General features: G+C 38.3%; 2 long non-coding RNA genes across 4 annotated transcripts; one reads left to right on the plus strand and one right to left on the minus strand.

Moving 5' to 3' along the window:
- Positions 1-9,486: 9,486 nt before the first annotated feature.
- LOC141495263 (uncharacterized) lies at positions 9,487-15,816 on the plus strand. 2 transcript variants are annotated; one of them, XR_012470714.1, is made up of 5 exons: positions 9,487-9,675; positions 10,366-10,407; positions 11,789-11,903; positions 14,090-14,213; positions 15,604-15,816. It is a non-coding gene; the product is annotated as an uncharacterized LOC141495263 (long non-coding RNA). The 2 variants fall into 2 exon arrangements; XR_012470715.1 differs by lacking the exon at positions 9,487-9,675 and adding an exon at positions 9,766-9,931.
- A 4,398-nt stretch (positions 15,817-20,214) lies between these two features.
- LOC141495264 (uncharacterized) lies at positions 20,215-22,272 on the minus strand. Of its 2 annotated transcripts, XR_012470717.1 has the most exons (4): positions 22,258-22,272; positions 22,031-22,166; positions 20,562-20,984; positions 20,215-20,442 (listed from the first exon to the last, which is right to left on the minus strand). It is a non-coding gene; the product is annotated as an uncharacterized LOC141495264 (long non-coding RNA). The 2 variants fall into 2 exon arrangements; XR_012470716.1 differs by lacking the exon at positions 22,031-22,166.
- Between the last annotated feature and the right edge of the window lie 854 nt (positions 22,273-23,126).

Here is a 23,126-nt window from a genome sequence, read left to right on the forward strand (position 1 = left end):
CATCTTTGCTTCACCACTCAATGGAATGAGAATACTGGAAACAGTCTGGGTTCTGTTTCAGAATTTGCAGTTAACTTAGTAACAGACCCTGGGTAAGTTAAATATTCAGTTTCCTCTTCTATAAAATAGGGTTATTGAATTTAAGGTCAATCAAATATATAAAATTGTGTGATTTTACACAATAAGCCATATTGAACAATACTGCTTCCAACACTACCTCCTTAAGTTCAATAGCAAACCTTCTGAAAGGCTTATTATTTCTTAGGAACTAATATGTTGTTTACATTTAGAGCTGGAAATGATTTTAAAGATCATCTCATTCAACCTTTTTTTTAAAGATAAGGAAAACTATGCTGACATAGGATAAATGATTTACCCAAAGGCACATAATAATTTCCAATGATTGAATTCAAGTTATCTTGACTCCCAAATTCAGTGCTCTATTTAACCTACCTTCTGATAAGAGGTATTCAGTTATTCCATCCATTCATCCATGATCCATCCACCCATCCATGATGTATCCAATCATCTTTCCATCCATCCATCTATCCAACCATCCATCCATTCATGACCCTCTATCAACATGTATTTTGAGGATCTTTTATTTATTCAACCCTGAATTAATTATTTTTCAGTCATTTGAGCACAGAAATCAGTTAAGAAAACTTGACTGTAGATTCTGACGTTGCACCCTTTTAGGCATCTCACTAGGGTCTCAGTTTCTTCATCTGAGGGTTGTATTAACTCATCTTTAAGGTCTCTTTCAGTTCTAATGTCCTGTGATTTTTATGATTTTATTTTATTTTATTTTTTTAGGTTTTTTGCAAGGCAAATGGGGTTAAGTGGCTTGCCCAAGGCCACACAGCTAGGTAATTATTAAGTGTCTGAGACGGGATTTGTAACCAGGTACTCCTGACTCCAAGGTCGGTGCTTTATCCACTATGGGACCTAGCTACCCCTTTTTATGAGTTTATAATGAAGGCAGCTTGGCATAGTGAATTAAGAGCAAGCCTTGGAAATATTTCAAGTACAGTCTTTGACACATGGGCTATGTGTGACCCTGGATAAGTCATGCTCAATGTTCTGGGCTAGGAGTTAGATGCAGACCTGCACTGGATGAAATTTCCTCACGAAGGAGTTAGTTATAAATCATGGGTTCAGTTTCTACCATAGTCTATGTTATGCCATGACATCTCTGCCCTAGACATAACTGTCTAGGACAGATTTGTTAAATACTCAAGCAATCCATGGACTTCATGTCACAACTCTCCTGAGTATGGCTCAAACCAGATTAAAATGCAATTGGGAAACATTTAACAAAATAAAAACACAAAAGATAGATATTACTTTTTTTTCAAACTAAGCCAATACTCAATTCTTATATATGGTTTAGTGACCCAGATTTCTAATAGAGTCTGACACCACTGTTGTAGGGACTGGGAAGCCACTGGAGGAGATCAAGAGAATTTCATCACTTAACTCATAAAGATTATTAAGAAGAAGGGCAATTCCCCTCTTCCATCAGACTCCTCCTGCTTGGAGGTGGGGAGTGGGCAGGTCTCAGTGACTGATTGGCCTTCTTGGGATATAACTATTTAGAACTGTGGGTGTTTTCCTCCTAGACCCAGCTTCAGAACTGATTATGAGTCACCTGCTGCAGCCGGGGGCTGAGGTTGTGGGTGGCCCTCTTGTTGTCCGAGTTTTGCAAACCAGTCTACTGATATAATTGCAGCCTAGGTCTGGAGCTGTATCATGGGCAGCCTTGACTGTGGTTAGGGAGGCCAGCCCACACTCAAGTGCAGAGGCATCTGATGCTCTAAGAGCAGCTGGACAGAAGACAGGTCAAAAACCAGGAGGGGAGAGAGAGAGGAGAGACAAAATGAAGTCAGAGTCTTTTAGGTCTCATTCTTTCCCCTAGTCTCCTTTCCACCCCCACTTCAACTCCAGAGAATAATCTCCTCCTCTTTCCCATGCTGCCCCCCAACCCAAGCACTTCCCCTGCCCCCTATATCTGTTTCTTTTTAGAATGTTGCCTCATTGGCAGTAGGGATAGTTTCATTTCTGGAGCTTGTATTGGCAGTGCCAGTAAAGGACCCCTGTTGTATGGCCCATAAAATAGGAATAATAGTAACTAGTGTATCACCAGCCCTCCACAGTGCTGTAGAGACAAACTCTTGTGGACAAAGTACTTTTGTAAACCTTCTGCAAAATGATTTCTTTAAATAGGTTTCTGTTTCTTTGGGAAGTTCCTTGAGGTCAAAGGTTAGTTTTCATTTTGTTGTGTACTAATTTTGTTATGTATTACCACTACATTTTGTCCAGCAGAAGATGCGTGCTTTAATGGAACAATAATACTTGTTGGAGTAGACTGACTTTTCCCTGGTCTTTGCCTCAAAATCAGGATAGGTCCTGGAAAACTGATTTCCTCTAAATGTCAAACTTTCCTTATCCTCTAAGCCCCTGGTGTTTTTTGGTTTTCTTTTCTCACTCACAAAAGAAAACCTATTTCCCAGGAGTTTGGGGGAAAACAGGGACAGTCTTCTAAAAGCCTCTGAAATCTCCTATCATAAACAGCTACCTATAGTTATCCTAGTCAGAAATAAAAGGCAAACAGGAAGGTCAAAGGACTTGGCAGAGGCACCCCTGTGAATGTGAAACAGAAGTGAAAGAGTAGGGTAATGGATCTAAAGATGGAAGAATTCAGTAATGTTCTGAGTTTGAATGGACAATGGGTGGGGATTGTGGACATCTGGTTAAAAAGATAGGGCAATGTTAGGGAATCACAGGTCTGAATTATGGAAGCAGGTCTGATCTAAACTCTGGAAGCAGCTGTGACCTGCTGATTCCATGGAAAGAGGGTAGTAGTCAGAAATAGTGAGTTGTGAAAGGAATTAGGACAGAGGAGTAGTGAAGCCTTTGCTAGTTCTGAAGCTTGGTAAATGGGACAAATTGAAGCTGCTTATTTGCTATCTGATTCAAACCTTATTGCCAGATAGGCCAGCATCTTGAACCTCTTGTCTCTTCTAACCTTTTTGAGATTTCATGACTTGACCTGAATCCCCTTCCAGATACTAACATCTACCTCTGCCTCCTCTCAGGCTCACAAAATCTCAGAGCTGGATGGTACCTCAAGGGGTTTTAAATATTGTGGTCCAAGAATCAGTCTCAGCTATTTTATTAGTTACTTAACCCCTTTGCTGAGGATAAGAAACCTGGGGGGAGGTGGTTCTCAGTATTGGTAGAACAGTTTAATTGATTACCTCCCAAGGCTGTTTGCATTTGCTTTACTTGGGACTGGAGGGGTCCTGTAATTTTATTTAACCAATCTGTATATTGACTTAGTATGTTTTCTTCTTGGTTGTCTGTGTCCTTTCTCTGATCTAAAACATGTTGGCTGACATCAAGGATGCCTTTGAGTTGAAAATCTTGGTTCCTGCAGAGGGACTTGGGTTAGAAATATAAGGCTTACTAAATTCTACAAAGAAACATTGCATGGCTATTAACCTCACTTAAGAGGGCTAAAGTAGGAGGTTAGGCGATCCCTTGCTCCTATTCCCTAACATTGCCCTTCCAGTTTACCTCTTTGTTCAGTCTCCTGACTCTAGATGTCCAAACCTCCCCAGTACAGCTCTCTTCTTGCTGTTAACTCCCCTGAAACTTTGGGTTCACCCTAGCCCCTATCACTTCCTCAGTCACCATCCTTTCCCTTTCCAGTCATTACCTTTCTCCTCCCAGATTTCAGACCTTTGAAAATGGCATCTGAAACTCTCCATCTTCTATCCTTTCCTCCTCTTTTTTTGAATAAATTCAAACTTGGCTTTTCCCCTTGAGGGATAAGGATTATGTCTTTCTAAATTGTTTGCTTTCTCCCCTCTCCTATCCTCAAATCTTCCATATGACCATACTTAAGGAGGAAGTGGCAGACTTCATCTCTCCATGGCCTATTTCCATGCCATAATGACTCCTCATTTGAAGTTCATGATATTTGATTTTCCCTCTTCATTTCTTATTACTTCTCTATTTATTTCCAGAATACAACCAGTCTCAATGACTGTCAGCATAAAGCTCATGGTTTTCCTCTTCTTTCTTGTTTGCCACTTATCTTTCAGAGATATCTCAATGACATTGATGATGACCTTTGTTTCCAGTTTCTTGAATCTCAACTCCTGTGGCTCTATTTTCTTTTTACTTCAGCTACTCAAGGTTGGTCTATCTTTCAAAACTGCCATTGCAAAGTTCTTTCAGTACTTCCAAGTATTTAAACAAGTGCATTTTCTATCCTTGTCTCCTAATTCTTTACTTTTTACAAAAATCTTCTTTCCTGGACTTTTCACCCCTCTGTTCTCCTTTTACTTCTCTTTTTATTTTTATTTTATTAAAACTGTGCTTTGGATCATAGTTATTTGTATAACTGTATAATTACCTTTCTTAATAGAACTGTAAGATCAGGACAAGTTCTGATTTTTCATATTTACACAAATCCCTTGGCTTTAAATCTCATGGAGGAATAGGACTGCAAAAAAGTAGAGAATAGATTGACTTTCTTCTTAGAGTTTGCTTGTTTTGCTGCTGCCTTTTTGAATTTAGATTTAGAAGTGACTGGAGACAGGTTGCTAGAAGATCCAAAGTGCAGTGGTCAGGATAAAATGCCAAGCCCTGGGACTTGAGTCCCTTTGAAACTTCTGTTGTCGATAAGTCAGAAGCTAGGAGAACCCCACTTTGTCATTGAAGAAATGAGTGGGGCATGTTGACAAGAGGATAACACAAGTAGAACAAGCTTTCTATTAGCTCAAAACTCATCTTCCTGGTGACTGAATGGATAAAATTCTTCTTGGTAGCACTCCACCCTGAAAAATGATTCTATTTTTCTACTTCTCATAGCAGATGGCTATCAGAATGAATGTTTCCTTACAATTTATTTTTTGTGCTCAATTTGCTCACCTAAACAACTTATTTTTTTATGAAGCTACTTCCCTCTGTTCCCTCTCCCATCTTTATTTAAAAAGCAACCAAATTAATTATGTAATTATTAATTAATAAAGTAATCACCAAATTCTTGTTTGGTATCACTGCTGAGGAATTTGGGAAGAGGTTTGATAACTTTCTTAATGGAGCTTCATGAAGTAGGGAAGAGAAAGTATGATTTTTTGATTTGGGGATATCTAAAAAGCAAGAAAGACACTCATACATATCATATATATATATATCAATATATTTTTATATAATCATAAAAATCATACTGTACATTATGAGACAAAGATAAACTTTCCATAAGTTTTTACAAAATAGGGATTATAGAAGCTGTTCACAAGCTCTCTACTTAAGGGGCAAGTTAAGTAATCACTAAATCTATGTCTGGCCTTAAGGATGACATACATTTGAGATTTGGGGAAAAGTTTGAACACACACACACACAAACACACACACACAAAGCCTTCCCTGGACAAGTAAGTAAGAAGACTTAATACACTTTATATAGTACAAGTCCAGGGCAAAGTTAATTTCCCCATAAAATAGGGGCAGATGTGGTTCCAATACAGGGAACTCCAAAACCAAACTGCCACCAAACAAGTCAGTATTTTCCTTATAATACATGTATAGTTTTCCTACTAGTACTGGAAGTTGTGGCTTTGTTAGCAATTACAAAGCTTCAAGCATAGCCAGTATATAAGAGAATAGAACTTGAATGAACTAGATTCTTTCCTCCCTTCCTTCTTCCCTTTCCCCCTTCTTCCCTCCCTTTGCCCTTTTCCCTCCCTTCTTTCCTTCCTTCCCTTTCTTTTTCTTCTTTCTCTTTTCTTTCTCCTTTTTTATCTTCTCTTTTCCTCCTCTCTTCCCCATTTTCTACTTCTCCCCCTCCTATTCCCCTCTCCTTACCTCCTCCTGTTGCCCTCTCTTTCCTGCCTCCTCCTTTTCTTCCTCCCCCTTCCTTCCCTAAGGGGTCATCCATCATCTGTTTCAGATAGAACTTTCACACATCTTACTGTTCCACAAAAGTTTATGCAATACTGGTTCTTCTTTTCTTCTCTCTTTTCTTCCCCCTCTCCCCTTCCCCCTCCTTGCCAAGACAGAGCCCACACCTTATTTCGTATCTTCAAAGTATGCATATACTGATTTTTAATAAATTATAATTCTGTTTAAGAAAAGTATTAAGTTGCTTATTTTATTATGTGTCAGAGAAAATTTAATCCAGTTCCCAGATGCTAACTATTGAATTGAGTAAGACTTAATTTTATACCTTTCAGCTGGAGCTGGAAGTAGAAGTTTTTGTGTTTGTTTTTTGTTTTCGAAAGACACTGGGGTTGTGACTTGCCCAAAGTCACGCAACTAGGTAATTATTAAGTGTCTGAGGTCACATTTGAACTCAGATCCTCCTGACTCCAGGGCCAGTACTCCATCCATTGCCCCTGGAAAGTTTTTGAAGGTTAATTGTACAAAATATACTTGCTAGCCTGCATTAACCCTATTGTCAAGAGAATGATTGAGCATAGTGTGGAGGAAAAGCACTCTTAGACTCTCTTCTCCTTTCTGCCTCCCCCTAAGTATTTCTTTTTTAATTCTTGATTATCAGTGACAAATCAAAAGATTCTAAGGAGTTAAGTTTGACTGACAGGCAATTTGAATACAATTAGTCACAATCACTGTTCTAGAAAAGTCAACTTGCAATGTTTGCCAGGTCAGTAGAGTCACTATCCTTAAAAAGCAGATTCTATAAACTTTAGAAGTCAAGGATTGACACCTTCCCCCCTCCCCCCAAGTCTTTTTCAATTTAGCTACTTAGAGAACAACCTGTGTAGTATGGGTCACATTATCCTTTCACCCTGTGGTTGAGAAGGCAGTTTGAGATGCTTCTGTTAGGTAGGGATACCATGGTGCCAATCAAATTTGAAGGTCAGAAAAAGGAAGAAGTACCTTATTCATAATATATTTATACTTTGACCGGTCACAGTGTCAGCTCTTGAATCCTTAGGCTCATAATTTAAGCTTCTACTCTGTCATTAGGGCTTGACACTTTCATTAGTTCCTATTAAATTGAAGTAATAGTTTCATCTTTGTGAAAACAATTGCCTATCCAGGGGAGTTTAAACTTGGCCTTGGTGGGTTATAAATTGTAGTTAATAAGATTAGAAATGCTCACATCAGAAGACCCTTAAGGGGTTGATTTTTTCTGTCCTTGCCAGTCTCCTCTATCATTTTCTCCTTGCTTTCACCCCTAGGAGTTGTCTTTTTCTCTGCATTTCCCCCCCCTTCTCGCCATCCTTCAAAGTATGTTCAGCAATAGTGGGCAACACCAGACAGTTAACACTCCTAGCATCCTAGAAGTCCAAGAGTCTTACCTAGTTCTGACAGATATCTGCTTTACTTTCTTGAAAGCTTTTTTTTTTGTAAGGCAGACCACATATTTGATAATCCAATTCAACATACAGGTTTTTAAATTCTCTCTATACATATAATTCCTCCATGTGTTTGGATGTATGAAAATATCTTCCTTTGTAGCATTCTAATTCTTAATATTTTATATAATTTTTCCTTAAGATTGCATTCTTGGATTCTCCCTCCCCATGTGAATCTAATATATATTACATTATATTAAAATTTGCTATTTTTTCTCATATGGGAGGGAGAGAGTTTTTGAGTTCTGACCAAAATTAGTGAAAGCCATACCATGTATGGACTAAGAAAAGGGGAAAATTTGTTGAAATTCTTTATTCATTAGTTTTCTTATTTCCTAATGTGTGATGTTTCATAAAGTTGAAAAGTCTGAATCTGACATGATTTTTTAAAAATATTTTTACCAACATTTAAAATTTGACTTAAAATTTTTAAGTGGAATCTTTCTAAGTCATATATGGAAATGTTTTACATGATTGCACATGTATAACCTATATCAGATTGCTTACCATTCTCAGGCAGAGGTGAGTGAAAGGATGAGAATTTGAAAATTTAAAATATTCAAAAATTGTTTTAATATGTAATTGGGGGAAATTACAAAAAAACTAGGGATATTGAATCATAATATTATGTCTTTGGGCTACTTATCCATTTATTAATATAGTCTAAATTTATTTCCCACTTACATTTTAATATGGTTCAGGTTATACTCATGTTTATGCTTTGTGTATAATAGAAAATATGTCAGAGGGACAATATGAAGTGAATCTTGAAATGAAAAAATTTTAATTCAAAAAACTCCTTAGTTGATTGGTGAGATAATGGGTAAATTTTAAGGAATAATTTGTTACTAATTATCTAATATTTTCGATACCTGTTAAACACAATTTTGCTTTTTGATATCTTTGACCCCTTTGAGTGGGAGAAAGAGAGGATATCTAAACCCCAAAAACCTACAAACAAAACCCCCAAAAAACAAAATGGTGATTTTCTTGGTTTCACAATAGTGACCTTTATTATCTTGGGGTTGAAGTGAAATGCCAGAATCATCAAGGGAGGTTAACCTTCCATTTTCCATATATATTTTAAGATGCTGTGTAGAAATCACCATTGATATGTGTTCCTGTAAAAAGTTCATTTTCTTCCTTCCTAGCTTTCAAATTGGTCTTCTCATCAGTGTTGAAGCCAAGGCACAGGAACAGCCTCCCAGGGTTCAACTCTTCCCTGGTCCAGAGACAGAAAACCAAGTCAATAGGATGGGGGCAGAGGTGGGCTGGGGGGGGTGAGGTAAGATGTTAGAATATTTCTCATTACAAAATGGGCATAGGTGATCAAGTCTCCTCAGGACTGAGATGGAATCCAAAAAAGCAGGTCTAAACACAATCTCCAGGTTCTTATCTCTCTCTCTCTCTCTATTTTATTTATTTATTTATTTTTTTTACTTTATATAAATGAACTTTGAGGTAGATATTTATTGATAAATTTAGGGACCTGACAACATCATGGCTTCTCCATTGACTTAAGACACAACCAGAAAAATAGATCTACATAGTGAGACATAATAGATAAGTCTCATACATCTAGAGAGGCACAGGTGCCACTTGAAGGTCAAGATTAGGTCTTGAAAACCAAGGCCTGAATTTCCTTTAGGAATCCTCAAAATGTTTAATGAGGTAAGATGGCCAAGGGTTAAGACAGTAGGAGAGGAGAAAGAGATATAGAACACCAACCTTTTTGGATGAGGAGATCAAGAGTAGCTAGCCCCTCCAGTACCTGCTTCTTTCTTCCATATGTTGACCTGCCTTTCTTGGCTTTCTTTTTTGCTACCCATTGCCTTTCTTCTTTTAGGACAACTTCTGGAGTAACGGGAATGATAGAGGGACTGAATATGGGAATGGGATTGGGATGAGGATCAATGGGACTGTGCTGTCCCAGTATGCTAGTTCCTGCGTGGACTAGAGGTTGGACTGGAGTTTTATAGTTGAGGGCCATTGTTAGCCAGGAAAGAGGCCTGGATTGTGATGTCAGTGGGAAGGTGGAGGTGGGCACCAGGCAGCTGGAGCAATGGGGAAAGTAGAGGGGCTTAGGGTGTAGAGGGAAGAGAAAGGCATGGGTCTTGAGAGGATGAGAAATAATGGTCATGTCCCCATTTAGGGGAAAAATGTTTATCTCTAGGGTTGTAATCTGAACAAAACAGCAAGTGAAGGGACTAGATTGTCGAGGCAACTTTTACAGGCCTGCTCTTCAATGCATCAGAGCTTGGGCCTACCATCACTATCTCTGGTATAAAAGAAACATAAGCATGTTAATATTTTATCATTAGGGTATAATCTTTGCTGAATAGAAAAGATTAAGGAACATAACATAGGTTGTTCACCATCCCTACCCCCTTGCACAGAAAAACCTGGTGGTCACCAAGGGTTACCCTGACCCTTCTACCCTTGTTCTCCCTGGGGCCACTCCCCTTTCTCCAGTCCTTGAATCATCCTAACATCCATTTGGTTTCAGTCAGGGCCAGAAGGAAGATACAAGCATTAGGGTATGTTCCTCCTCTTCCCCTACCTTGATGAGTTGATTGTTCATTCTTATAGCTTAGATGAGATAGGAGTCAAATTAATGTCTTCTGATGATATATGTTGAACTACCAGTTCAATTGTTCTGCTACTGCCTCCTAAGGTTCTCTAGGTTGATGCTTGCCTCTACCCCCAAACCCCCCCAAATTCTGACCTTACAAATCTGTCTAGGTAACTGTTCTGGGTCTTGCTATTTATTTTGCCTTTATGCCCTTAGGACATTTGTGTCTTCCCATTTGAATTTATAGTAGAGTGGCCCTTCTGGGAGGACAGACTGCCTTCTCAGCCACTTACTCCAACTTCTCTCTAGGCCTTTGTCTCTTACTAAGTGGTTCTATAGCTCTATAAAGTTTTTTTCTGACTCTAAAGCTTTGTGGTACCTCTTGTTTTTCTACCTCAGGTTCTCCACCATTTAATCAAAATGATCTCTCTTCCTTCCCTGGTAAGGACAACTTAGATATAATCCTTTTTTTTCTTTTTTTTGTTTTTGCAGGCAATGGGGTTAAGTGATTCACTCAAGGTCACAGAACTAGATAATCACTGTGTCTGAGATCAAATCTGAACTCAGGTCCTCCTAACTCCAGGGCTCGTGCTCTATCCACTGCACCACCTAAGTGTTTCCTGTCATCAAAAGTATGAGTAATTCTTATTTGGTTCTAGAAGGGAGAAATAGTGTTTGAGTACACTTTAAAAAGCATGGTGGAATATTAGGGTCAGGGAAAGTGGCACAAAGGATAGAGTACAAGATTTAGAGTTGCCAGGAAGACCTGAGTTCAAATTCAGTCTCAGACAGACACTTACTACTTCTGAGACTATGGGAGACAAATCCACTTAATCTTGCTTGCCTCAATTTCCCTATCTGTACTATAAAATGATCTGGAAAAGAATATAAAAAACCATCCCTAGGATTTTGGCCAAGAAAACTCCAATTGGAATCACAAAGATTCAAACATGACTAAGATGACTAACAAAAGAGTTAAGGGCCCTCCCATGCTTATTGCTTCCAGACACCCCCATGCCTCCAGCTTCTGTCTCATTCTTTCTCTGCAAGTCCATCCACTTGTCTATCTCCCTCTACAGGCTCTTGTAGTGTATGGGATTTGGGGGTCACCAATTAAAGATCAAAATTGAGGGTTACCGAAAGACAAAGGAATTTGTGTGCTCCCTGGGATTTCAAAACTGCTCAAGATTATAAAACACTGCAAAGTTAAACAGGTTAAAATTTCTCTCCTGTCATCTTTCAGTAACCCTTGATTTCTATCTTTAATCGGCCACCCCAAATCCCATCGGTAACACTGACCACTAGGATATGGATTCCTTCCCAGAAAAGGAACTTGCTTATAAAAGGAAATGACTATTGTCAACACATTCATTTCTATGCTATTCATTTCTAAGGGCAAACTCTTGCAATAAGAATAAAAGGGAGGAGACTGTGGGTAGGGAAATCTGAGTCAGATAAAAGCTGGCATGCAGAATTGTTAAACAATGAATTAGTTTCTTTACATGGGGAAAAGTGGAATCTCTTTGAACAGCTTTTAAAAAGTGGCTCCCTCTTATCTCTCACTCACTTATATATGCATATCCAGAAATGGGCACTATAAGCCCATTTGACTCATCTGGGACCTTGTTTTTTTAATTTCTAGGGTACATATTAAGTGTCATGTAGACTCTTATTCTCTTGAAAAGCTATAATTAGAAACTTTTAGCTTGGATAAAAATTCAAGAAGGGACAAGGAAGGAGTATCATGACAGTGATAGAAGAGGAAAAGTCTGACCCATAGGTGAAATTTCACACCAAAAGGATATCAATATTTGTTCTCTAGATCTAGTGTGACCTTTTAGAGGATGGAGAGAATGATAGACCCTAAGAAGGGGTGTATCACAACAAGTGGAACCTCCCCTGCCCGAGGTCCAAGAAGCCAGCAAATGATATTTCAGGTATGATGAGGCACCAGGATGATAGTCTCTGAAATCTCATGAAGAGAAAACAGCATTCACCAATCCCCAAGGAACAAGGCAATACCCCCCCCCTGCATACACAAACACCCCACCACCACACACACACACAGTGCAAAGCCCTAGCAAAGAAAGCCCAGAGCTCTAACTCATCTCCAGTCAGGTAGTGTCTTATTCTTGACCTGCTCATTTCTGAACCCCAAAGTCCATAGGGACTCGTTTTTAACCAGGCCAAGAAGTGCGTGAGCAATGAAATTCATTGGAGAAGTCTTTTATTGTTGTTTTCCAGAATGGGTTTCTTCTTTATTTGTACAATTTACATCCATTCTTCAGTTCTGGGTGACTCTGATGGTCGGTCAAATTGTGGCTGGGAAAAGTAGACTGCTATACCTTTGGAGGGAATCTGGTCTTCCTTTTGACTAGTAGAACAGCAATTCCTCTGGGGAGGTCTCCTCCATCAGGAGAAGTTTTCCTTTGAATTTTGGAAGATCTTTCTGATCTTCCTCTGATGATGATGATGATGATGACAAAGAAAAGTTTTCCTCAAAGACACAGGTCAACAACTTCTTCAGGGAATACTTATATTTCTGGCCCTGCATAATCCCTAGCTTGTACAGCTGGAGTCCATCACTCACTTACAGCTAAATCAACTTACCACCTCTTCCAAGGATGGTTCTTGATTTTCCCTGGAGCTTGAACTGATAATGGGAGGAGGAAAGCAATAAATATGAGGGAGGGGTATGAAAGACCCACATCACAAATTAAAGTGATCTGCTTCTCTCTCTCACTCACCTTTGCTCTACTTCTCATGACTACTCAGATAACTCCCTCATCTCATCTCAACAAAATAACAAACTTGTTCTCATTTTCTCAACTGTGGAGAATGAATTTTGCCCCTTCTAATGTATATATATATATATATATATATATATATATATATATATATATATATATGTATGTATTTAACTTCTATTCCTGTAACAAGTGCTTGGAAATTCACCTTTCCCTTAAAGCCTTTTAAAGAGAATAGAAGGTGAGATCTAGCTTTCACTAACATTTAACTTTAATGAAGACAAATTTAGCAATTAAAAAGTAAGCTTACAAATCCCTTAATTGTAAACAGAACAGTGGCTTACCTTCTTAAACCCATTCAAGAACCCCTTCATATATGCTTTGCCAGACTGCTGCCCCCCCATCCTAGGTTAGGGGGGGTGGCCATCCCCTTCTTAGATTGGACAAACCAAAGATGACCTTTCAGATCACACATTCTGATGGACAAGGTTATTTAAGGACAACAGTAGACATCCATTTTTGGAAATGTTTGGCTCTGTAGCTAGACACACACACACACACACACACACACACACACACACACACACACATATACACCCCACACCAATACACACACAAACACAACCTTGACAAAGGCTTCAACTTAAGAGAAATAACAAATGTGCTGTTAATCTAATTACCTTTGCTTTTAAGGCCAAAACCCTCTGGTGACATTTGTCCCTGATTAGGACAAACTCTGAAGATTAACAAATTTCCAACAGGTTGAAACTTGGTGAGGTCTCCTAATATTGGGGAATCTTTTTCACACAACAAACCACCAAATTTGTATATGATAAAGCCTCCATTAAAATTTATTCTGATGTCTGTCATTATGTGTGCATGCATGGACCTTTTTTGGAAGGAGGTTATGCTAGTCTAAAATGAAGCTATAAAAGAGACTGCTATGTTAAAGAGTATATACTTTATCTTTTGGATGATATTCTTTCTGATGCCTTTGAAGAAATGTCCCCATTAGGTTCAGAGAGAATAGTCACCAAATTGCTACCTATAATGATTATTAATTTTTGATCAAGATCAATTCCATAAGACAAATACATTAGATAGGTATCATTGGAGAAATAAACATAATCATAGAAATGTGAGTTCTTTTAGGCTTCTACTAATATGACCTACTTTTCTTAGCTAATTCTTAGGAAATGCTTCAAGGATTGAATTGAAATGAAATTAGGGGAAATTAAAAAAAAAAACAATTTCTACCTCCATCCCCGTTGAAGGAAAGCTCTGGGTATAAATGTCTTTGCAGTCTAGGAAATTTTGTTTTGTTTCTAAGAGCATCAGAGTTACTGTTTTCTTTTTCTGGATCTTTTCTCCCAAAGTACAAGGTAGGACGAGGAAGAGTTGTTTGGGGAAAAGGAGAGTATGCTGGTAAAATGTTCAACAATTGAGCTCTCCAAAAAGGAAAATTACCAAAAAAAAAAAAACCCCGCCAAAATACAAAAGGTTTGTAAATTTAATCTGTATTGTTCATGTGTTATTCTCTATCTCTTTCTTAAGACTAAGATGATAATCATCAACCACAAAAACACCAAATTTGTAGCCCATTTGTGATTTCCAAGGTATAAAGATGTTCATATGAAAATTTATCTGGAAATATGCAAAGCAATACAACAAGGTCTTACAGTTTTTCCTCTGGCATTTCAGACAAAAATACTCAACATCTTGGCTTTTAAAGTTCAAATGAAACATTCTGTAAAACTTTGAAACCTTGATTTTTTAAAAAATTTTATTTATTTAAGGCAATGGGGTTAAGTGACTTGCCAAGGTCACACAGCTAGGCAGTTATTAAGTATCTGACTATGGATTTCAACTCAGGTCCCACTGACTCCAAGGGCCAGTGCTCTATGTATTGTGCCAACTAGCTGCCTGAAACCTTAATATTAAAAGGTGAATTCATTATAATCACTGATAAAGGGAGAGGAAAAGTAGGAAATACTTCCACTTCTCCATCTTATTCTAACTCCTTCAATTGAACAGATAAGGTTAATTAAAGGTTGGTTGACTATAGTATCTACACTTGCTTAGCTATGTAGCATAGGGAATAGGATCGAAGTCAGGAAAACCTGAGCTTAAATCTGGTCTCAAAGTTATCCAATGTATTGACCATGGACAAAATCACAATCTCTCTGCCTGCCTCAGTTTCACCTACAAAATATGAATAGTAGGGTTATTGTAAGGATCAAATGAGATAAATTGTAAACTTAGCAGAGTGTCTGGCTATATTGAGTATAATTATTAAGTATTAGAGGCACTAATTTGAACCAAGGTTCTTTGATTCCAGAACCCATTGGTACTTCATGATGCTTCTATATATGAAAAATAAAGGTGTTTTGCTTTTGTTTTCCCCTAGCCTGGTGCATGATACATTCAGGGAAATAGGGTAGAGAATGACAGTTTGAAGACCCTGTAACATTTGGTGCTCTGATACCAAACTAATCATAGAACTTTTAAAAACAATGCTTTTATCCTGAACTTTTTTGTGGAATATATGGAGAGAGAAATCTTGCGGGGGGGTTAAAATTCAACTGTCTTTAACATTGATCCTTTTGGGGGGATCTATTCCTTTGGCTAATATGATGAAGATCAGAGGTAACTTTTTTTCCTGCTAAAAATATCCATTGATTTTCCACCTCTTTTTCCCAAAGAGACTTGAAAACTGAAGCTGAATCTAGATCTTTAGAATTTGGTGGTTCCATTTCCTTAGCTTGGAACAGAAACCCAATTAAAATATGAGGAAAAAATAAAATCAAAGGCTAGTTTTGTCCTTACTAGATTACCCTGAAGGTTAGGCTCTAACCTTTAACCTTTTTTATCTCAATCTCTCTTTGCCTAGGAAAAACTCTGAACCATCCACTGTCCTTGCTCAAGCAGGCAAGTTAAGGTGACTGAGAAAGCTTCTTAGGTGCAGATGCACATATAAAGTGGGTCTGACAATGAGTGATATTCAGGATTTATTGACAGATGACAGACATTTGGCTACTTGGATTCATTAGCTTCTCTCAGACCTTAGTCACTGAGTGGAAATCTTGGGGGTTTTGATGTTGTTGTTGTACACTGAATAACTTGAAGCGGAATGAAGATTTGTTTTTGCTTTTTGACTCCCAAGAAGTAACATCTGTTATGGTGAGTTTATCTCCTCCTATCAGAAAGCCTTCTATATCCTCCTAAGTAAAACATACACAGTGCTTAGTGAGGAACTTTGGCCCTCAAGCTAGCTTCTAAACTATTCAAGTTATCTGGGCAATCAAAGACTTTATGATTGAGAATTAGAAATTAATGGACATACTACCTCTCCTTTACCTCCCTTGGAACTGAACCTTTCTGCTCCCATAGAGTCGTTCACTTCTCCCAAAGATTTGGGTGCTTCTCCACTGTTCTTGGCCTCTCCTTCTCCAAAGTGTGAATGAGTTTTGGCTTGGATTCAGGCTCCCAATGAATCTTTGTAGTGCCAGGTGCTATGCTGTTTTGGGGCTGAGTTGAAGCTGCCAACCTGCTGTTCCTGGTGTTACTATAGTTTTGTCCAAATGGGGTTCTCCTCCCAAGCAAATATATAAAGGTGTTTTGTCCACTATGACCCATGTGGGGTGGGTCTCTTACTAACACTGTAACTTCACAGTCCTTTCCCGAATGATGAGCTCATATGCCTGACAAGGATTTGGTGGTGGAAAAAAGGGAAGTGGTTCCTATACACAGAGTAGAAAAAGATGGAATATTTTTACTAAAACTTTCCTTTGCTTTAGAATCATTAGCTATAGAGTAGAAGGGACCTCAGAAGACAATCAGAAACCATCCAAAGCTCAACTTATCCTTTATTTTAAAAAATGCATTATATAGATATCTTGATATGTTTTTGCATCTCAAATATACCCATTATACATTATTTAACACAATATATACATATATAGGCAGATATAAGTAGGCAACTAAATTGTACAGTAGATAGAAGGGGTTAGGATCTGACGTCAGGAGGTACTGAATTCAAATGTGACCTCCACATTTACTGGTGACCCTGAGCAAGTAACTTGAACCTGTTTACCTTAGTTTCCTTGAGGAAATGGCAAAACACTTCAATATTTTTGCCTAGAAAACCTCAAAGGTGGTAAAGAAATAAGGTGGTTGAAGAAATAGACATGACTGAAACAACTGAACAATATTTATGTGCATAATGTATACACTCATATACATATATATCCCTTTCTCTCAGAGACATCCCTTATAACAAAAGTTTTTTTAAAAAATTAGCAAAATAAAACATCAAGTTGAGATTTTATAGAGAGCTCTATACCTACCCATAGTCTACACCCCTCTACAAAATAGGGAATAAGAATGCAGGTGAGGGTATGAGGCATGAGATTCTCATGTTTTCTTTGGATACAAAATTATACTTTTAGACTATTTAGTTGTTTTTCTTGTTAATCTCTTTTGACTTCAGAAAAGTGAAAAGTTCACCATAAAATTGGACTGAAGGAGGTATTTCATAATTTTTCTTACTCCAGAGCTGGGTCTCAAACTAGCTCTGGACCAAGAAAAAATATCAAATACCTCCACTCTCCTCCCACTACCTTCCCCACACTCAATCCCATCTGCCCTTCTTGCCAAAAACTTAGAGCTAAGAGCCCCCAAGAGAATAATGGACAGACTCCTTGCTAATTCCATATCTCCTTCTCCCCCACTTAAAGTACAGTAGAGTAACGCTAGCTGAAAGCACCTACAGCTGAGTCTGAGGTAGAAGGTGATAACAGAAATCAAGTGGCTTGCCAGTTCAGTCTAGCAAATAGGTACATAATACAATCATGTTGAGGTGGTCAGTCTGTATCCAAACTATAGTTGATAAAGAATTCGCTTTAAAGTAAGAAGGACCTGAATTCAAAATTTCACCAAACAAAATGATTACAAGATACATACATTGCTGTGTGATCCTAAAGAAGTTACATAACCTCAATGACCCAAGCAACTTCTCAGATTTATTAACAAGAAAATCAGGTGCCAGGTACTATAAAAAATTATAGATCACTGATTTTAAAAATAACATCATTGCTAGGCTCAAGCTCATAGGTGGTTTGATCCCCCTTGGGTATCTCTATCAATACAACAGATCAAAAACCCTATGTGAGGTAAGAGTTGTAGTTTACACATTTTGTATACAAAGGACAGAATCTGAAGTCTTGATTTGATTCATTTGAATTCAGTTCAAAGGATCATCAAAGGAACAGGATTCATAGATCATTGATTGAAGCCATCTACACCAGATCCCTTCACATTTTATAGTTGAGATGAGAAAACTGAGTGAGGATGGTCAGAGTGGCTAGGGAAGCTGGGTGCCTGAGGTCATGTAAATATTTTAATCCTTAGCAGATTTGAATCCAGTCCCTCTAATTTTCCACAGTAAGAGTTCTTTATTAACTATTACCCTCCTTAATTCAATTAGATTCAATTCCAAGTATATGTATAAAGCAAATTATATGTGTTTCCCCTGAACCTATGTGATTACAAAGACAAAACAAAGTAGTCCTGGTTCCTCAAGGAGTTTACAATCAAGAATGTTTTTCTAGGGGCGCCTAGGTGGTATAGTGGATAAAGGACTGGTCCTGGAGTGAGGAGTACCTGAGTTCAAGTCTGGTCTCAGACACTTAATAATTACCTAGCTGTGTGGCCTTGGGCAAGCCACTTAACACCATTCACCTTGCAAAAATGTAAAAAAAAAATGTTTTTCTGTAAATAACTGGAAAGCTATACTACTTTCACTTCAAGATCATGAAAATCATATATAGTTCCCTTCCAAATACTTCCCCCCATCATGATTTCAATGGATCTTCAATCTTGAATCAGCATAAGAAATTAAATGGGAATTTCTGGACAATTTTGTGAAAGTCATAGGCATGTGAAGACCAGAAAGCAACACAGAAAAAGTTTGAACTCAAAATGCAAAAAGTGTATGTATTATTTAATAACATTTTATCTTTTAATACTAAATCAATTCAGACTTCTCTGGTATAGAGGAAGGGAGGGCCAAAAAAGTTTACTTGGATTTTTCAGATAACAGGAATGCTACAACAGTTACTCCCTCAATGTGGAATCTCAGTGGGCCTTGACTCTTTAAAATAGTCAAAATATAACTCTCAAATATATATATCTGTATATATATATATTTGTATATATATATATATATTTGTATATATATATATATATATATATATTAGATATATGAGACAAGTTAAACAATCTCTTCCATGAGATCACAAATATACTGCATTTTCCACCTTCCAAGTTCAAACTGCTATATAGGTAAAGAGATTCCTGGATCCTCATTTCCTTTATTCTTATCTCCTCCTTTGAAAAACAAATTACTCTGATATCCCTACATTGTGTAATAAGATCAAAACTGGTATAAACCCATTAGTTTTATCAGGTAATGAGATCAACAGAGAACCAGATCCTCCCCCTTCCCAGCCTTCAAAGAGCTACTACTGCTTTCCAATAAGAAAACTATATAGAAAATTAAATACTAAGCCAAAATTTGGGGCACAGAATCAACAACTGGGAAAATCCAAGTTACTCTAACATAAGTGGCCTTCATCAATATCCTTGTTAAAGCTGGATAATGTTTAATAACAAAAAGGGGAGGACTAAGAAAGGATTATAAAGTATAGTGTTGGCAACAGTTCCAGAAGAGCAACACTAAATTTATCTGGATTTTCAGGAAAATAAGTCCAACAAAAATCAGCTGAATTGATTTATGCTCCTTAGGACCTTATCTGGAACCTACTAAATTTCAGATAATGTTTTTGTGTTTTGCTCCTCCTACCCTGCTTCCCCCAAGCTAAAATACACATAAAGATTGGTTCTAAAAACTCATTTAAAGATGTTGTGAGGCAAACTTGACAGAGTTGCTGTTTTGAGGTGTACCATTAATGACACATCCAAAATCTGATCAGATAAGCCTTCAGTGATCTTCCATTTTCCTTGAAGGGAGTCCAGAGGGGGAAATTGACTCAGGATATAGCTGATTTTTTGTTTTATTGGGTCCCTGTATAAAAGAAATAAAACAATCCCGGGCATATATGGCAACTTTTGTTAGCTTGAGATGGCCTGAGATTGTAAATTTATCTAGTTTGTCATTTATGTCCTGTGTATAAAATTTGCTTTGTATATATATTTGACTGTAAATTTTGTATCCGCATCATCTTGTAAAGCTTCTCAAGGGCAGAGATTTGTTTTTTGCCTCTTTAATCCCCAGCATGGTGCCTGAAATTTAGGCATTAAATGTTTATTGATTATTCAATAAAGTTGGGCAAGTGGGAATAAAGGACGACATTTTATTTCTGAACCTTCCTCTTCTTCCCCTCCCATGGTCATCTCTTCCCCAAGGATTTTGAATCTTCCCCTTTTGTAGGCCCCTCTCTCCCTATCCCATGAGCCAAGGAAATCAGATAAGGTCAAAAGATTGAATTTTCAGACTTTATTGGCAGGTGGCATTGTTCAGTAGTAGGCTCCTGTTGTCTTGTGGCAGTGACCATAGGTATGCATCTTGATGGAAATGATTTTGCTGTTTGTTTCAGGATGATCAGAAGATCCGGATGGATTTGGTAAAATTCTCAAGCAGGAGTTCAGATGGAGTTTTGCTATTTGCTCTCTTGGGATTTTTGTCTCTTGCCAGAACCACTGCGACGCCCTGAGAGGAATGAAAGGGAGGTTTAAATTTTAAACTAGAAGAAACTCGGAGCATCTTGTCTCCGCATTTTTGAGAAGAAGGCTGTAAGGAAAATTTAAGTGAATGTAAACCAGTATTACCTTTCTTTTTCAAATTTGATTTTCCTTTCCCTCTTCTCTTCTTCTTGCCGCTTTTCCCCTGTTTTGGCTCTTTGCCTTGAGCTCTGCTTCTTCCTCTTTTCTGGCGTCGAAATCTGCTCCTACTCCGGCTCCTGCTGTTTCTATAGCTTGCCATTTTTGAGTATGGTTGTGGTTAAGGTTAAGATCTTTTAATTTATGGTTCACAGCAGGGGGAGCACCACTGTGGGCTTGAGCCAGCCAACCTGTAACCTGGTGGTAGGTGTGTGGGCTTCTGAGTCAGGGTGCACCCTTGTCTCTCTTATAGGCAACAGAGGCATTGTGATGCTTCCCAATGGCCTTGCCCTGATAGGCTCCTTATGGGGATATCATCCTTGCTCATGTCCATATAAGAGCAACCGATGGAAAAAGGAGAGGGCTATAGTCCTGATGAGGGAATAATGCTTATAATACCTACCTCACTGGGTAGTTTTGTTGAAAGCAATAAATGTTATTGACTAATGTTATCATTATCATTATAATCATCAGACAAAACAATCAATTATAAAGTATTATTAAACATCTAGCACTCTTAAGTATTGGAGATGAAAATAGAAAGAAAAAAAGACCATATTTTTTTTGGTGGTGGTGGTGGTGGTGGTGGTGGTGGTGGTGGTGGTGGTGGTTTGCAAGGCAAATGGGGTTAAGTGGCTTGCCCAAGGCCACACAGCTAGGTAACTATTAAGTGTCTGAGGTCAAATTTGAATTCAGGTACTCCTGATTCTAGTGCTCTATCTACTATGCCACTTAGCAGCCCCTGATTTTATATTGTGCTTTTAATAGTTTATAAAACACTTCTATACTTTATTTTCATTATGTCTTCCCTGTAAATCCCATGAAATAGTTTGAATCCTATGAAATAGCTAAATATTGCTATACCCCTGTTTCAGATTAAGAAACTGAGGCCCACAGAAGTTAAATGACATACATTCTAAGATCCTATAACTAGATGTTTAAGATGCAAAGGACCAGAATCCAGATTTATTTTCAATATGAACTTATCTTCTCTTTTACTAACAACAATACAAGCAATTTCCTTTCTTCCTACTAGCTATCTCCTTGAATATACCAGTCTTCTGCAAAGTGGGACAATTTCCTGCATTTAGGATTCAATGTTTTAAATGTATATGGGTTTTGTTGGTGACTGATAAACCATCTCTGCACCTGATATCCAGGCACATATATCTTCAAAAGGGGAATATAGGCAGTTGATAACCCCACTCTTCTTTTCCTCATCTCCCAGGAATAGGGAAGAACCAGTAAACTCTATAGGGAGAAATAGCCATTAGTCATTGATGAGTATGATGGTTAGCCCAGGGAGTGGTTTCAAAGCAGCCTTGGGTTGATGGTAAAGAACAAAATCCCAGCCCAGGGAAGGAGTGAGGCAGGCTTTAGCAGAAGCTGGGAGAAAGACAGAAAGAATCTGCGCTCACCCTTTGTATGATTAGGTCCAGGTAGCCCCTATGAGTTATATCTGCTGTAGAATTATTTTTGGAAAGGATGTTTTATTTGATCATCATCAAAATTGAAAAACAGTTCAAAAGTGTTACCAGGTAGTCAGAACTAGACCTTAGGGCAAAAAGAAAGAATATTTAATAATCTAAATAATCTAAAAACAAATTTTATAACTGGGGAAACCCAAAGGGTAAAAGTGACTTACCCAAGGCTTTATGGCCAGAAACTGTCAGAGCCAGGAACTTCAGTTATAGAATCATAGAATCATAGAATCTGTAAACTGCAAAGGTCATCGAATCCAAACTGTATCTGAACAAGAATTCTTCTATGATATCCTGGAGTAATGGATTACCTGCTCTCTGCTTGAAGAGCTACAGGAAAAGAGCAACCAAGTCCCTCTTGAGGTAGTCCTTATGGTAAAAACTAAAAATGAAACTCCACAGCTTTCTAAACCATGACATATAGCAGGTATTGTTAGAAAGCATTCCTAGGAGAACTCTGATCCCCCAAACCCCCCAAAAACCAACAAAGGATGGCTCTATCCAAAATTTGGTGGGGCAGAACCCACAGAAAGACTGAGTGATACATTTTCCCAGTCCAAGATAACTTAGAAGTTCCGCTGGAAAGGTGTGCTTCACCAGGACTAGGGGTTGGAAAAAAGCCACTGGGTAGCCCAGCATAGCCCAGCACAGCCCAGCATAGCCCAGAGGTCACCCACAACCATCTTGAAGGGGCAGTGAGAAAACTCTGCTGCACCTGGGTGAGTGTGGAAGGAGGAGCGTGGCCACAGAACCTGTAGCATGATTCTGGAGAAAGCAGCCTGCTCCCCCAGAGACAGTAAGGGGAGTCTGTAGAGATTTCCCTGCTCTGCTTGCCTATACTCACATATTGCCATTTGGGCTTCCATACTAAGATACCTGCATCCCTCCTTATAGCTCCAGGTCAGAGGGAAGTACTGGGCCATCTCCATATCAAAGCATAGGCTAGAGAGCCTAAGACCTTAGAGGAATAAAGGTTCCAGTGGGACGTCCCCCCAAAAACAACCCCAAAGCCTTGTAAATTAGCCTTGGGCTG

Source organism: Macrotis lagotis, chromosome 8 (genome assembly GCF_037893015.1).
Source record: "Macrotis lagotis isolate mMagLag1 chromosome 8, bilby.v1.9.chrom.fasta, whole genome shotgun sequence".
NCBI lineage: Eukaryota > Metazoa > Chordata > Mammalia > Peramelemorphia > Peramelidae > Macrotis > Macrotis lagotis.